Genomic DNA, 18,669 nt, shown 5'->3' with positions numbered 1-18,669 from the left:
AAGCACCTAAAAAAGTTGGGTGCCAAATGCAAATATGTGCTTATTTGAATATTAGGAAACGTGCACAACAGAGCTCGGCGAGCTTTGCGGAGTCACCCGGCGGCCTTGGATGGTCGTGCTCCCCACGTACGGACCACATCCAGACCGTCTGAGCTCACCTACCTCCAAGCGGCTTCAAGTATAAATAGGAGATGAAGCCCCCAAGGTAAAGGATCGAAACTAAGACTCTATAGCTAATACTTGAGAATTCTTGCGGCCTCATCTGGGCGATCACCTCCCAGACCTCGTCCACCTTTTACTCATCTAAGTACTAACTTAACCGTCGGAGTCTCCGCCTCGGGTTCTCACCCGGGGGGCTCTGACATTCTCCTCTTCGCAGGACCAATTCACTAGCCCTCAGTCTCCTTCACCTCAATCACCCCAGACCTCGGACACCTCAATCACCTTGGATCTCAAACACATTGACTTAGTAGTAAAATTACAGTGTTGTCCTCGACCCATCCTAAGCAACAACAGGTAAAAAATAAGAGAAGATGAGAAGAACTTCACTCTTATTTGTGAGCATTCTCATTTGATCGCCAATGAGACTTGTCTGGCATGGAGACAATTTATTTGGTTATGTAGAAAATAAGAGTTCACATTGTCCTTTGATCACCGATGAGGTCTGTCTTCCATGGGGACGAGCGTTTGGTTGTTAGGTAGAAAATAAGAGTTCACATTCTTGTTTGGTTGCCAATGAGGCATGTCTGGTATGGAGACAATGTGTTTCGTTAGGTGGAAAATAAAGAGATGTTCATATTCTCGTTTGATCAGGCTTGTATGGTGTGGAGACAATATGTTTGGATTGGTAAAAAGATAAGAGAAGTTTTGGGAAAGTATTTCTCGAGGAACCTCATAATTTCACAAGAACTTTTCCTCAACTTTTTTTCTAAATAAAAAAAAAAACACTTTTCTCACAACTTTTGTTTCTTTCTTATTTGTGAGTGATGGTGTGCAGTCCGGTCATTCTTAGATGGCACTTACGTGGCTTCTGGAAGGTACCTGAGATGGAGAAGAAGAAGAATCCCCGGGGGCTTGCCCAGCGAGAACACTCTGATGCTTAAGTTAGTATTCTATAGGAAAAGCAAGGAGAATATGAAGGCTAAGAATGCAGATAGCACGAGTGATAGAAGATGATCCCCGTTTATTGAGAATAGGCTCCTTAAAATAGAATTTCGTTGCATCAGGCCCACTGGCCTCTGACAAGGCAGGTATAACTGCCGTTGTCAGCCTGTTGCAGCCGTTGTAGGCAGGGATGAGGTGGCACACGCGGGGCCGTCATTGCAGGGTACGTGCCTGTCAAGTGTAAGGCACACTCTAAAGGTGGTGGGCACGACGCTGGCTGATGAGGGAGATCTTCTTGTGATATGCCGAACTACTCTTTCACGAGTTACCCTGTGTCGGGCTATCTCGCAAGCGGCGAGCTGCCTGTGGCAAGCTAAGCCAAGCTGTCTGGCCCAAGGTGTCTTCACTTTGGAGTATCTATAGGCGAATCGGTGTGTTCCTGTCTAAGAGTGGCCTGAGGACCACTAGGAGGAGCTCGGATATTAGGAGAGGTCAAGGGGCCCCAAGCTCGGAGGCAGCTCGGGGTGGCAGTGCAGGCCAGGCGGCTCCCTACGAGTAGTCTATTCCGTCAAGTTACCGGGCTGAACTCAGTGGGACCTTCCCTCCGAGTTGTGGTTGCGCCTGCTGTGCTGTTGCGTTGAGTCATCGTTTGAGCAAGGTCACGCACACGTGTACTCGGGCTATGAGGTCAGGCCAAATCACTCTCCATCAATTGCCCCCCACTCCTTGTGCTGGCGGTGTTGACCCAGCGTGGGGAGTTCATGTCGCACTGGGTGGATTTGGCTTCGGCACTTATGCCGCTTCGTCACGCGTTCCGTCCAGCTGGACCGATCTAGTTCCCAACTCAGTTAAAAGGAACCCGGGTCACGTTCAGCTTATGCGCGGACGTTACGCGGTTTGGACTTCGTGGACACGAAAAAACGAGCTAAACTGATTTCGCCTCGAGGAACCCGTAGCTGGTTTTTCTGAGAGTCATTGGATCATCTTGATCGCGACCGTTGATGCTCGGGCACAACGGCTATAAATAGTGGGGGACCCTTGGCCATTTCTTCGCCACAAAGTCTCTAGCGTCAGTGTTTGAGCTCGCGTATGAGGTTCTTAACTCGGGTCTTCTAGCTCGGTTCGTTCCTCTAGTCATTTCGCGTCTCTAGTGATGAGTCCCCGAGTTCCTCTTTCTTTTTCTAGCATTCTTTCCCTTCTATCTTGTAATGCCGTCTAGCGTAGATGTAGATAGTCTCATCGATGAGCCCGAGGTCGGGTGCCAAATCAATCGGTCCTTCCACAATGACTTCGGAGAGGCTCCAGGACCTCATACAGTGGTTCAACCTCCCTAAGGAATACTCATATAGCCTTCCTACCGGCAACTTCCCATGGGAGCACGGTCCTGATGAGATCGTGGTCTTTAGGAAGCAATTGGTAGCCGGACTCCGACTTCCTCTTCACCTTTTGATTGTTGAGGTGTGGTGCACTTTAACATCACCTTGGATCAAATTCACCTGAACTCCATACAGAATGTGGTGGGGTCCATCTCCCTTTGTTTTAGCCGTTCTCTCTCCATTGACCTAGACATCCTTAGCACAATCTTGGCCATAAAGAAGAGTGCTTCGGGCACTCTCCCTGGGCACAGACAATCTTACTACCTGTCTCCCCGCCTGGGTTTCAAACTCATGCACAAGCTCCCGAGTATAGTCTCGGCCTAGAAGCGGGACTACTTCGTAGTTCGGAGCAGCACGGGGTGGCCCTTCCCCACTGACTGGAGGGTGGCCGTTCAAGTCTCCAGTGTCATCCTAGACGGGAAGATCAAAAAGACCCTCCAGTCGCTGGCTCAGCTCGGGTTGAATTACAAAGACTTCACATCCGATGAAAAGCTCATCCAGGCCGGCTTGAGCCCGGGTAGGTTTTTCTTCACTTCAGCTTTTCTATTCATATATTTACTTCAGGGCTACTAATGTCGAGCTTCACTGCAGGTCTTATGGAGGCAGAGAAGATTGACGGTTAAAGTCTCTTCCATCAAATGAAGAGAAAGCGTGTGGCCAAGAAAGCTCGCGTTGAATCTCCACAGGCCTCCGCTGAGGCTCAACCTTCACAAGCCCCGGCTCCGGAGCCCGAGCTCCCCCGTCCTCACCCCATCATCAACTTGGATGAGGGCATGGTGCCTCAGGGCCCCGAGATGGCGGTAGAGCCCACCATGAAGCCTATCGAGACTGTCGTCGGGAGTGACACAGGAGTTGCCCCTAGGGCACGCCCTACGGAGACTACTGCCAGGGCCTGTCCTACTAATACTGCTGTCGAAGCTTCCGAGGAGTCCGCCCATGTGGCAGAGGTGACTGTCCCAAGCTCAGATAGCCCGAGGGGTGAAAGCATTCTGAACCCCCGATGCAGCCTGCAGAAGAGCAAGGAGGCTGGTTATCCGGAGGAGGTCATCAAATGGGTTGATCTTACTCCTAGTCATCTCGGTGGTCGAGCTGCCACGCATGCCATGGTGGTGAGTTCTTCGCGAAGGGTTCTTCACCTATCCCTCACTTCTTTCTTTTCTTCTTTTCCTTTTTTTTTTGACTCACCAGTCTTGCCTTTGTGCAGGTGAACTCCACCGTGCGTGCCTTGACCTTTTAGTCTGATCGGAACTTGAGGTGGGCTCTGGATGCTGAGAGGTCATCCCATGAAGCCCATACCGAGCTGAGGGCAGCTCGAGGTCAAATCCACCACCTTCAAAACGACGCCTTAGCTCAAAAGAGCTTCATTGAGGTGTTGTTGGCAGAGAAGAACGAGCTAGCCCGAGACAAGGACAGGCTGAGGGCTGAAGTAAACGGTTTCAAGGTCGGTCAGGAAGCATTGAGGCTGAAGGTAGACACTCTCAAGGCAAACCGGGACAGCCTTAGGGCAGATCGAGATAAGCTTAGGGCAGACTGGGATGCCCTAAAGCTTGAGGTGCAAGGCCTTAAAGAGGCCAAGGAAAGTTAGAGCAAAAGGTGGAGTTCCTCCGAGCTGATATCAAGGTGGAGTTCCTCCGAATCACTGATGACATAGTGCGCCAGTCGGCGGATGATCCGGACTGTGGCCCAGTTATTGCCCCCGAGGTCCCTGGCAAAGACAACGAGCCTCCAAAATAGCTCGGTCCTTATATTAATCTTCTCTTTTTCTATTTTCTTATAACAAAACTTTATAATGAAATCTTCATAATGAAAAAATCACTTTGCCAAACACTTGTGCAATTTTCTTTTACTTGCCGAAGTGGTTGTCTTATTCTAAACTATTAGGCTACTAGGCTAATTACCCGAAGTGAGGGTTCCTTAACTGTCATGGTCCCGAACTATATTCCAATACTTAGTAGGGGTAGCCTTGTGTACACCGAGGTGAGTGACATAGTAGGGTACATGCCCGACCTATCTGCACCCGGGTTAAGTTGACATCAGTTATCCTTTACGGGTTTAACTTGTTGCATGCTAGGGTGGGCTGTCCGTCACAAGGTTCTCACCCGAACTACCTGTGCCTTAGGCATTGCAAGTACTTAGCCTATGCCGACGAGCCAACTAGGTCTTGTATGGTGCTGAGGTCTTTCGTTAACTCAGTGTTTTAGCCCTTAGGCTGGAGGAGCGGCTTATAATCCGTTCTCCTAGAGTTTGCCCATGCCATAGAGGCGACTAGGGAGTGGCTCGTGGCCTTCTCAGTTGTTACATATAGTATTGTCTTAAGTCGACAATATTCTATGCCCGAGGTACTTATTTTCCTTCGAGGGTCTTAAGCTCGTACGTTCCTTCCCCGAGCACTCGTTTCACTCAGTAAGGTCCTTCCCAGTTGGACCCGAGCTTGCCAGCGCCGGGCTCAAGTACCATAACTTTACGAAGGACTAGGTCGCCAACGCGGAGGCTCCACTTCTTGACCCTCGCGTTATAGTACCAAGCTACTCTTTGTTGGTAGGCAGCGATCCTGATGTACGCAAGGTCCCTTACTTTGTCGAGTAGATCGAGGTTGGTACGCAACTCATCTTCGTTCATCTGATCACTGTATGCTTCTAGTCGTAGTGTAGTTATTTTGATCTCAACGGGGATAACTGCCTCGGTGCCATAGGTGAGGTTGAAGGGGGTTTCTCCCATGACGGTCTTCTCCATGGTCCGGTAGGCCTATAGAGAACACTGTGTAGCTCATTTGTCCACAACCCTTTAGCTCAGTCTAACCGTGCCTTCAGTCCGCGGAGGATGGCTCTGTTTGTGACTTCTGCCTGACCATTTGCTTGAGGTTGTGCGACTGAAGTAAAGTTCTGTCGGATCCCCATGTCTTGGCACCAGCCTTGGAATTTGATGTCCTCGAACTGCTTTCCATTGTCAGAAATCAGTACCCGAGGTAACCTGAAGCGGCACACGATGTTCTTCCAAAAGAAGTTTTGGACGTTTCGGGTTGTGATCGTTACAAGGTGTTCAGCCACTACCCACTTGGTGAAGTAATCCACTGTTACTACTAAGAACTTCCTCCCACCTGTTGTTGGCGGGAATGCCCCAAGTAGATCGATGTCCCATTGTGCGAAGGGCCACGGGTTGATGAGATACTTGAGGTCGGGAGTAGGTTAGTGGTGGATATTGGTGTGCTTCTGGCATTTATCACATTTTTTAACGAGTTCAATGGCATATGCCTTCATTGTTGGCCAATAATACCCCTGTCGAAGTGCATTTTGGGCGAGGGTCCTGCCCCCAAGTGTCCACCGCACAGACCCTCATGAGTGTCGCAGTGTACGAGCTCAGCTTCAGTAGGTCGCAAGCAACGCAGGTATGGGAGCATTTAGGATCTCCGGTATAGTCGTTCGTCTATCATGACGTATTTGGTTGTCTGGCGCTGCACCCTTCTGGCTGCATTGCGATCTGCGGGGAGGGTCCCATGTAGCAAGAAGCTCACAAGGGGGTCAATCAACTTGGCTATGCTTGAATGATGGGAGCGACCTCCTCTGCCCCCCCCCCCCCCCGAGAATGCTAGGCCGAGGCAGGTCCTCTATGTACACAATTCTCATGGTGATGCCGTTGGTGCTGGCTAACCTAGACAGGGCGTCGGCCTCAACGTTCTCCAACCTAAGGATTTGTCTGATAAAGTGTGACTGGAAGTTGAGTAGGACCTCTCTGACTTTGGCTAAGTAAGCGACCATGGTCGGCTCACGAGCTTCGTACTCGCTAGTGACTTGGTTGACCACGAGCTAGGAGTTGCTGCAGATAACGATGTGCTTGGATTTTACTTCTCTGGCTAAGCTAGTCCAGCTATCAATGCCTCGCACTCCACTTCATTGTTAGATGCAGCGAACTCAAAGCGTAGTGCATACTCCAATTTCGTGCCACTTGGGCTGTGCAGGACTATTCCGGCTCCGCTGCCCTATTGGTTCGAGGAGCCATCTACATGAAGGATCTAGGGTTCCACATCCCAACTCGCGCTTGGCCGAACTAGGAGAGATGCCACACTGGCTGCTACCTCACGGGGCTCGGACTCAACCGGCCTGGGAGCTTCGGGCTCACCCGAACAGGGGACCTCGTGCTCAATCGACCTAGGAATTTCGAAACTGAATGTGCATTCGGCGATGAAATCTGCTAAGACTTGAGCCTTGATGGCAGTTTGTGGCTTGTATTAGATGTCATACTTGTTGAGCTCAATGGCCCATTTCGTCAACCAACCAGAGACCTCGGGCTTAAGTAAGACTTGCCTCAGAGGTTTATTAGTGAGGACGATAATAGTGTGAGCCCGGAAGTACGGGCGGAGCTTCCAAGCTGCAATTACCAGTGCATATGCTAGCTTCTCTATCTCTGGATATCTCGTCTCTGCTCCCTGCAATACTTTACTAACATAATAGATGGGTCATTGGACCCGATCTACTTCCTTTATTAATACCAAACTGACCACTTCGTCGCTCGCCGAGAGGTACAGTTCTAAAACATCGCCCTCCTCGGGCTAGGTTAAGATTGGCACGCTAGCAAGGTATTTCTTAAGCTCATCAAACACGAGCTGGCAGTCTTGTGTCCATTCAAACCCTTTGCCCTTTATTGCCTTAAAGAATGGCAGACAACGGTCCACTGACTTGGACATGAAGCGCCTCAGGGCGGCTATGCTGCCATTCAACCCCTAAACCTCCTTCAACTTCCAGGGTGGTCTCATATCTAAGATGGCCTTAATCTTATCTGGGTTGGCCTCAATGTTGCGCCGGTTAATGATGTACCCTAGGAATTTACCCGAGGTAACACCGAAGACACATTTGTTTGGATTCAACTTGATATTAAACTTACGCAAAATTTTACAAACAGAATGCAAGTCTTGTATTAATTCATGCAAAAATTGGGTTTTGACGACCACGTCGTCTACATAGCATTCTACTTTTCTGCTAATTAATGGCTCAAACAATTTATTTACAAGCCATTGAAAGGTTGCCCCTGCGTTTTTCAACCCGAAGGGCATAACCTTGTAACAGTATAGGCCAAACTCCGTGATGAAGGCAGTCTTTTCTTCATCTGTCGGGTCCATCTTAATCTGGTTGTAGCTCGAATAGGCGTCTAAGAAACTCATCAACTCGTGCCTTGAGGTCGCGTCCACCAAACAGTCAATTCTGGGGAGCGGGAAGCAATCTTTCGGGCAAGCTCGGTTTAGGTCGGTGTAGTCGACGCACATGCGCCACTTGCCATTAGCCTTCTTTACCAGAATGGGGTTGGCTACCCAGCTCGGGTAATGAACTTCTCTTATGAAGTCAGCTGCGAGGAGCTTCATAACCTCCTCGTCAACCGCTTTCCACCACTTCGGGGCTAGATTGCGTTTCTTCTGTCTAACGGGCCTAACTACAGGATCAATATTGAGCTTGTACGTTATAAGGTCAGGATCTATATTGAGCATCTTTGCCACAGACCATGCAAAAATATCTTAATTTTGAAGTGAGAAACTTACCAGTTCGGATCGTAGAGGTTTCTGGATGGAAGCACCGATCTGAAGCGCCCGAGTTGGGTCTGCGACTGAGGTCGAAACAGTGATTGTTTCTTTTGTGGGTGCATCTCGTTCTTCGCCTTGCTCTGTAGGCCACTCCAGTTCGAGGTCGTCGGCCACCTTGGTCTTTCCCTTTAGGGCAGCGACATAGCACTTGCGGGACTCGAGCTGGTCGCCTCACGCTACCCCCACACTGAAATCTGTAGGGAACTTCATTACCAAATGATAAGTGGAGACCATCGCCCGTAGGACATGGGTGATCGGCCGACCTATTATGGCATTGTATGGGGAGGGGGTCGCGACCACCAGGAAGTCGTGGTTGAGTCTGACTACGCAGGGCCATGTGCCAACTTCCACAAGTACTGTTACTTTCCCAAGGGGCCAGACTTCTTCTCCGCTGAAGCCCACAAAAGAAGTGTTCGCGGGCTTCAAGTCACTTCCCTGCAACCGAAGCTGGTCGAACGTGACTTTGAAGAGAATATCTGTCGAGCTGCTTGAGTCAACAAGTACGCGCCTGACCTCGAAGTCGTTGATCCCCAGCTTTATCACAAGCGCGTCGTCGTGAGGGTAGTGTACCCCTCGCGCATCGTCTTTTGTGAAGAAAATTGACTCTTCTGTCTTCGGCCACTTCGGAGGGTTTTGTTCTTCCCAAGCAGCTTCACGAACTGACGTCTGAGCTGCAGCTGAAGTACAACCCACGACGATCGAGCCTCCCACTATCATGTGGATGGTGCTCCAAACTGGCCTCTCTTCTGGAGGCTGCTTCTACGACTATTCGGCCGGCCTGCTGCTGAACTCGAGAGCATCCTTACCGTGCTCCCCTTGACCACATGTTTTATTATTATCATTATTATTATCTTGTACAAAGTTCCTTAAATATCCGCGATGAATGAACTCCTCTATCTCGTCGCGGAGGTTTTTGCAACTTTCGGTACTGTGACCGTGGTCTCTGTGAAAACTACAGTACAAGTTCTTATTTCTCTCATTGGGATTTCCCCTCAGATGGGGTGGCCACTTCACATACGGGGCATCCTTGATCACCATCAGGATTTAGGCCCACTTCCCGTTCAGTGGGGTGTAATCAGTTTGGTCCGCTATAGAAGCTCGAAATGACTAACCCGGCTTTGCCCCCCGAGCTACATCTTTTTTCTTTCGGTTGTCCCCTTGGTTGGAAGGCTCTCCTTCCCTTTTCCTTTTCTCAGGTGCGCCCTCGCCCTTCTGGTTGATCTCTTCCTCCGTGGCTATAAACCTGTCCGCGAGCTTATGAAATTTGGTTATGGTCATCGGTTGGTTGATGACCATGTGCCATTTGAACTCTTTATGCGTCACACCTTTCTTGGCTGCTGTGAGGCGCACGACGGGGTCTAGGTGTGGTATCTGCATGCACACATAGTTGAACCACTTGATATAGCCTCAGATGGACTCTCCCTCTCTCTGCACTATGTTGAGGAGGCTTTCTTCAGTTCGCGGGCACCGCTTGCTAATGATGAAGTGGGACGTTAAGGCTTGCACGAACTGTGCCCAACTTCTTATCAATCCAGGTGCCAAGTTTCAGTACCACGTATGGGCTACTCCTCTGAAAGTGGTGGAGAAGGCCACACACATGCACGACTCACTGGTTCTCGCCAGGTGCATCTGCGATTGGAAGGTATCTACGTGGTCATTTGGGTCAAACGACCTGTCATACTTGTCAAGAGGGGGGAGCTTGAAGTCCTTAGGCATTGGAACTGTCAGGAGCTCGGGTGACAGGGGATGGAAATGTAAGGAGGGGACTCTTACCTTTGCCCGAGCTTACCTTTTCTCTGCCTCCGAGCTCGGGCAGGTTGTGGGTGGCAGATCAACGAGCTCGGCAGCGGCGTCTCTGCTTCTTGGCGGGCTCCGCATTTGTGCTGCTCACATCCGTGCTGTCAGGAATGGTTTGTGCAGAAAGTAGTTCGGGCCACTGGTGATGGCTACAGACAGAGGGATCCTGCTTGGAGTCTGTAGCCAGGATCTCAAACCGGTTCTCCAGGAGCGGGGTTTCAAACTTTAACTGTCGATGTGAAGTAGACTTGGCGAGCTGGGGTCCTCCCGACCTAATCGCCCGTGGCGAGACCGGGGTGGCTAGTCTTTCTTGTCTGTCGCGGGAGGAGGCCTGGCTCTTAGAAGGGTTTTGGGAGGCTTCTCCTTGGCAAGAAGGGCGTTTCGTCCTAGCAGTGAGACCTAGCCCTCTATGAGGCTGGGTGCCGAGGAGGGAGCTGCGACTGCTGAAGTTGAGGTTGAGGCAGCTGATGGAATTGCTGCTAGTAGTGGTACTGGGAGACGTGGTGCAACACTTGCTGCTGGTAAATTTGGTGTTGCTGGAGTTGCTTTACTTGGGCTTGCATGGCTCGCATGCACTGCATCAGATCGTCGAGCTGGTTCTGGTTGGTCGCTAGAGGGATGACAATTGGTTCAGCAAAGGTCATTTCAATCGAGGAAGGCAAGGGAACACCCACATGCGTCGTTGCTCGCGGAGTTACTCATCTCCATGCTTCGTCCAACGTTGCTTGAGGAAGCCATGATTGTCGAGTTTTCAAAGAAGGAAGAACTATGAGGATTTAGAAGAAGGCTTTTAGAAGTGATTCCCACAGACAACGCCAAATGATGGTGCGCAATTCGGTCACTCCTAATGGCACTTACGTGGCTCCTAGAAGGTACCTGAGATGGAGAAGAAGAAGAATCCCCATGGGCTTGCCCGACGGGAACACTCCGATGCTTAAGTTAGTATTTTGTAGGAGAAGCAAGGAGAAGATGAAGGCTAAGAGTGCAGATAGCGCGAGTGATAGAAGATGATCCCCGTTTATTGAGAATAATCTCCTTAAAACAGAATTCCATTGCATCAGGCCCACTGGCCTCTGACAGGGCAAGTATAATCACCACTGTCAGCCTGCCACAACCGTTACAAGCAGGGTTGAGGTGTAAGGCACCCTCTAAAGGTGGCAGGCACGACGCTGCCTGATGAGGGACACGACTGCTATCCCCGGATTTGTCGGGTACGGTGGTCGGGCAGGAGATCTTCCTGCGATATGCCGAACTACTCTTTAATGAGTTACCCTGTGCCGGGCTATCTCGCAAGCAGCGAGCTGCCTGTGGCAAGCTAATCCGAGCTGTCTGGCCCGAGTTGTCTTCACCTCGAGGTATCTATAGGCGAATCGGTGTGTTCCTGTCTGGGAGTAGCCTGAGGTCCACTAGGAGGAGCTCGGATATTAAGAGAGGTCAGGGGCCCCCAGCTCAGAGGCAGCTCGGGGTGCCTTAGCCCCCGGGGTGGCGGTGCAAGCTAGGCGGCTCCCAGCGAGTAGTCTATTCCGTCGAGTTGTCGAGATAAACTCGGTGGAACATTCCCTCCGAGTTGCGGTTGCGCATGTTGTGCTGTCGCGCTGAGTCATCGTTTCAGCAAGGTCACGCACACGTGTACTCGGGCTACGAGGTCGGGTCAAATCACCCTCCATCAGTGACCATTCTCATTTGATCATCACCAATGAGGCCAGTTTGGTATAGAGACAATATGTTTGGTTTAGTAGAAACTAAGATAATTTGAGCGAAAGTTCTTAACTCTTAGGTTGTGTTTGGTTTGAAGGAAAAGTAGGAAAAGAAAGGGGAAAAGGTAGGGAAACATTTACAAATATAGGTTTCTCTACCTTTCCCTTCCTTTATCTACCTTTTATTTTTTCTGTGTTTTTTTTTTTTTTCAAACCAAACATAGCATTAAGGAATGTTGTGGAATTTCTTAAGAGTTTTCCTTTAACTCTTGTTTATCTCTTGTTTTGAATAAACCTAACATAGCTTAGAGAAACCAAAAAGGGGCACTTTTTTTGTCATGTCACCATGGTCTTTTTCTTTTATTTTGGTGTTTTTTGGCAAGTCTTTTTTGAAAGATCTTTTTGAATTTGACACCCAAAAGACGTAATGGGCTTTTACATAAAGATCTTGACAGCCCACAACCCGTTTGGTTTGAGGCACATTTTTCCATGCAAAGATGAGATGAAATAAGTCAAAAAAGCTCCATTTAGAGCAAGGCACATACAAGTAATCCAAAGCTTGTTTCTCACATTTTTATGTTTCACGAGCTATATAACCGATCATGAATGAAGACGCTAGTGTTTTGTACACATGAAACCCAGATGTCAATGTATGAAACACTGGCATATATACATCTCCTCTCATAAACTATCTCCCCCACTTTCTCCTAAATTATTTCTAATTCCTATTTATACTCTTCCCCACTTTTTATCTATATCTATATAAAGAAAGTTAGAATTAAAATTTTAAGAATTATTTAAATATTTCAACAAAATTATATAATAACTTTAAAGTACTTATTAAAAACATAAAAATATCATTAGAATAGATTTAATAATTTTCATATTATTAATAATTTTACATTTAAAAAATCATCATGAAAGTATGTACTAACTAGATAATTCAATTTAAATGTTATTAAAATAATAAAATATTAACATCAAAAATAAAATATTATCTAAATATTTCAATAACTAAATATCTTATGTAACAAAATATTAAAAATAGATAAATAATTATATAACAAAATTAATATTTAAAATAATGAAATTATGTAATAAATTTTAAAAAAACTTAAAAGTAGAAAAATAATAATAACATAATATTGAAATTATGAATAATTTAATATTTTACAAAATTAATAATAAAATTATGTAATAATAGTATAAATAATAATTTTATGGATTAATACATTCAATAAATAATTAATATAGTGATATTATTAAAAATAAGTAAGTAATATTGTAAATAATTGACTTCACTTATATCAATTAATAGTTTGAGAAAATAACTTTTATAAAAATTAATGTTTATTAATAGTAACTTTTAGCTCTTAATATGTGTATTTATTATATAATTATCTATACTAAAAATAATATTTATTACATTTTATTAATTATTTATTGTTTTTTTGTGATAAATAAGTTTTCAATAATTATGTATAATTTTTTTTGTTTTGTTATTTAACAAAAAAAATCAATAACTTTTGGAGATTAAACTATTATTGTTGAACTTTTTAAATTTAATTTATTGTATTTTTGTTATACTTTATTGATTAGTACTTATTAGAGATTAGATTATTATTTGAGATTATACTATTTATCAACTAATTTAATATATTTTTTAGTATTTATTGTATTTTTGTAATTATTATACATTATATTTTTATTAGTTATTTATTGTATTTTCATTATCAATATATTTTCAATAATTGTGTACTTTTCTACAAATTTTTAATAATGATTGGAGATTAAAATATTGTTATTTATTATAGAATAGAGATTAAACTATTAATTTAGCTGAAATTAGGAGTGTTCATGGGTTGGTTCAATTCGATTGTAGGTTGTTTATCCAACCAAATTGACCTAATCAAGTTGGGGAGTAGGTCATCCAAAATAGACCAACCATTTGTGAAAACCGGCCCACTCGAGATGTATCAATTTGGGTAGATTTTTTGTTTGGTTAGTCAGTTCAAAAGATTTAAACTTAAAATTTTAAATTTATGATATAAAATATTTTAGACTAAGAAATATGTGAAATTTCACACTTTTTTGTATTAAAATATTATATTTAAAATATAAAAATATTAATATATATCTATGGTTAAGTCATTCAATTTTGGTTGGTTTACAAATGACCAAAGTGAAACTAATCCAACCTGGTCAGGTTGGAAAGTTATTGAACCAAAGCCGGTTGAAAATAATAGAAAACCGATAACTTGGTTTAGGTTGATCGGGCTGGTAACAGTTTGACAAACAACCTAGCTGAAATTAATTATTATAATTTTTATACTGTAAAAAATTATAAACGTATTATATAAAATATAAATAATTATTAATTATTTAAACAAATTTAAAATATTAAACAAATGTATACTCTTATATATATATACTAAAATAGAAACATGCCACATCACATGAGTAGAGCTTTCTCGCTTACCCCAACCCATAACTCTTAAACCCTCTTCATTTTAGCCTTGCTCTCTCATGAAGCCACCCCATCACTCCCTTATCCCTCTCTTGTGCACCTCATCATGCTTAGCCCATCCCTCTTTCCTCCATGTTTATCCATTTGGATATCCTTTCCTAAAACTAATCTTAAAATCTCTCTCTACCAAAATCCAATATAATCTAGCCAAGTGGCACCACTATCCCCCACTTTCTCCTAAATTATCTATAATTACTATTTATCTCCTAAATTATCTATAATTTAATAGAGTTTTTATATCCTAAATTATCTCTAATTCCTATTTATCCTCGCCCGCACTTTTCATCTATAGTCTATCAAAAGAAAGTTTGAATTAAAAATATTTAAGAATTATTTAAATATTACAATAAATATTATGTAATAAATTTAAAATATTTATTAAAAACACAAAAAAATCATAGATATAAAAATATTTGTACTATTAATAATTTAATACTTTTATGGAATTCATAACGGAATTGTGTACTAACAATATAAATTATACTTTTATGAAATATTCAATTTAAATATTATTTGAATAATAAGAATTAAAAATTAAAAGTTATTATTAACAAATTTCAATAACTAAATATTATAAATAACAAAATATTAAAAATGTTATATAACAACATCTTTAATATTATGTAATAACTTTAAAATAAAAAAAAATAAACAATGAAAAGTTTTAAATATTTTACATTTTATTTAGATATTTAAATAACTAAATATTTTAAATAACGAAATATTTAACATAAATCAGTTTTAAATAGTTAAAATAACACAATTATGTAATAAACTTTAAAATTTTATTAAAAGTATAAAATCGTTATAATAGATTTCATAATATTTGAATTAATAATAACTTTATATTTTAAAAAATTATGTAATAATAGTATAACTTATAATTTTATGGATAATGAAAGTCAATAAATAAGTAATATTGAAATAACTAAATAGTGATATTATTTAAATAGATGAATAATATTGTAAATAACCAATTTTAAATATTTTAGATATTAAAAATTAATAACTAAATCATATTTTAAATATTATTACAAAATAAAATAAATAAATAGATTATGGAATGGCCTTAAAAAATTATCAAAAGCATAAAAACAATTATAATAGATTTAATAATTGTAATATAATATATAAATAATTTGAATTTTTAAATATTATTGAAATGATGAAAACTAGATTAAATAATTTAGAGGCATTGAAGCTTTCAAATAACAAAAATAGATAATAAATTAAAAAAATAGTTTTTAATAGGTATTAAAAATTAGAATAAAAAATGCATTTATTAATGTACTAATAATAAAAACATTATTTCACTTATATCAATTAAGAAAATGACTTTCTGAAAAATTGATATTTATTAATATATTTTCAATAATTATTGGAAGTTAAACTATTTTTATTTATTTGAGATTAAACTATTGGTTTAGCTAAAATTAGGAGTGTTCATGGGTTGGTTCACTTCAGTTGTAGTTTGTTTGGCCAACCGAATCGACTTGGCTAGGTTGCAGAGTCGGTCACCCAAAACCAACCAACTCGGGTTATATTGCTCGGGGTCAATTTTCTATTTGGTTGGTTGGTTCAAAATATTTAAAACTTAAAAATTATGGTGGTATTATTAAACAATATATATTGAACAATATATGGGAATTTTCTCACTTTTTCCATATTGAACAATATATATTTAAAATATATATGGTCAAGTCGATTTACAAATGACCAAATCAAAATTAACCCGACCTGGTTAGGTTGGGAAATTGCTAAAGCAAAATCCACCATAAATAATATAAAACCAATCAACTCGAGTCGAGTTGGATCGTATTGGTTGATTTGATTGGTTTGATGAACAACTTAGCTGAAATTAATTATTGTTATTTTTGTATTGTAAAAAAATATTAAAAGTAGTATATAAAATATAACTAATTATTAATTATTTAAAAGGTTCAAATATAAAACAATACTCTCATGTGCTTTTATTGTTAAGCTTTCGCTTAATAAAGCATGTGCATGCACAGGTCCCCACTAGTGTGTTTCTATTGTTTAGCTTTCACTTAATAAATCCTATGCATTGCACAGATCCCTGCTAGTATATATATAAGGAAGTCTAGGAATTTTCTCTTTTTTTATTTTTTAATTCCATGTCATTTTTTAAACAACCAATGATATGCTCTCATTCCCTATAAAAATTACATAAATTCTCTCACTCACTCACGACTCCGGATCTCCAGCCCACGAGAACTCTACCCACACATACCCACAATACACGACCCCACGAGAATTTGGAACATCTCCCCTTGCATAATAATATGTAGAGGATGAGATGTTCTTCTTGTGTGGTTGTGATTAACGTGAGCAAAGCTCTCATGGGCAGGAGATCCGGACTCCTCACTCACTACTCTCTCTCTCTCTCTCTCTCTCTCTCTCACACACACACACACACACACTCACATACTCCCCCACATGTTCCCAATAACCTAAATAATCTTTTATCCTAAAATTTCTCCTAAACTACCTCCCCCACTTTCTCTTAAAATTTCTCTAATTCCTGATTATCTTCTAAATTATCTATAATTCCTATTTATCTTATACATTATCTCTAATTTAGTAGTGTTTATCTCCTAAGTTATCATTGATTCCTATTTATCCTCCCCCCACCTTTTAACTATATTTATATAAAGAAAGATTGAATTAAAAATTAAGAATTATTTAATTATTCTAACAAAATTATATAATATATTTAAAATATTTATTAAAAACACAAAAGAAATCTCTATTTGTACAAATTTCATCACAAAATTATGTATTAACAATATAAATTATGATTTACCAGATAATTCAATTTAAATGTTATCCAAACAATAAAAATGTAACATTAAAATATAAAGTATTATTTAAATATTTGAATAACTAAGTATCCTAAATAAAAAATATTAAAAATAGTTAAATAGTTATATAACAAAATATTTAATACTATGTAATAGCTTTAAAATAAATAAAATTCAAATAATAATAGTATAAATTATAATTTTATGGATTATTAAATACAATAAATAATTAATATTTAAAATTTTAAATAATGGTATTATTTAAATAACTAAATGATATTGTAAATAACTAATTTCACTTATATCAATTAATAATTATAGAAAATAGCTTTTAAAAAATTAATATTTATTGATAATAATTTTAAAATCTTAAGAAATCCCATACATCCCACGAGTCATTTTCATCATTTGGTTTCATTAGGCTTGTAAACGGTATTTGAAAATCTAAATTCGAATCTGAGATTCGACACAATTGAATTGAATTCGGATAATTCGAATCGAATATTTGGTCAAATTCGAATATTAATTTCTTACTGATTAAATTATCGGGTCGAATTCAGATATGCATTGATAAATGTCCAAACCGATACCAATTAGCCGACCCTAAACCCTAAATCACTCGACATTTTCTTCTTAGCCCATGTTTTCTTCTCTCTTCCATCTCCTTGCAAACCCTAACCCTAATCCTCCCTTCGCCGCCGCCATCACCCGAGCAACCACATCGGCCACACTAGCAACTCGACGTCGCTCGGGCAAAAACCATCACCTATCTCTTCTATCTTCTCCTCTATCTCTTCTCTTTCAAGTTTCAAATCTCGATTCATTACCGCAGCCGCTCGAGCAACCACCATCACCAACAGGCAAGAGGCAACAACAACGTATGTGAAAGTGGTCGAGTGACAATAGTCTCGACAGTGACCACCATCACCAACGACAGCCATTATCTTCTCTATCTCTCCCTTGTCGCACTGCTATTGTCAATGATAGTAGTCTCAACGACAACCACCATCGTCGATGACAACCATCATCTTCTATATCTCTTCTTCTCCATCGCCGCACTGCCATCATTGCCATTGGTCAAATTTGAATTGAATCAAATATTCAATTTGATAATGGAAATTGAATTCGAACTAAAAGATTTGATATCCGTCAAATATCGAATCAAATTCAAATATTAATGTTTATAATCGATTTCGAATTCAAATTCGATCCTTTTACAGGCCTAATTTCATTGCCCGCGATACACAATATTGCAAGCACATACCTTGGTTCATCGAAAGTCATTAGAGTCGCACAAGAGACCCACTGGTTGATATGGGCCCATGTTAAGCTCAAAATTTGGCCAACGGAAAGGGATGATTGGTTGATACCGGGGCTTTTTGGGCCCACCAACTAAACTATCACCCACACTATTTGGGTCAACAAAGCTTGGATGTTATTTACTTTGAGCAAACACAAAATCATTTTCTTCTTTTGGTAGGGGAACAAATGATATGATAAGATCTCATTCCATTATTTTAATATATTCTACCTCAAAATAGGAACATATGTTACTTCAAATATTTCACATTGATTTTTTAACTATAAATTCGCAAATTTGAGGAAAAAAAGATCACTCGAGAATTTGGTAATATTTGAGCTAACTATGAACTATGATTACTGAAGATAGAGAAAATTAGGCCCAATTTGATTCAAGGGAATGGGAATGGATATAGAATCGGAATCGGAATGGATTATTTCAAATATAAATGTTTGATTGGGCAGAAACGGAATTTTA

This window comes from Nelumbo lutea, chromosome 2 (assembly GCF_056320005.1).
Source record: "Nelumbo lutea isolate HS-2025 chromosome 2, American lotus-T2T, whole genome shotgun sequence".
Taxonomy (NCBI): Eukaryota; Viridiplantae; Streptophyta; class Magnoliopsida; order Proteales; family Nelumbonaceae; genus Nelumbo; species Nelumbo lutea.
The sequence above is the reverse complement of the archived record's forward strand: the minus strand, read 5'-3'. Positions refer to the sequence as shown.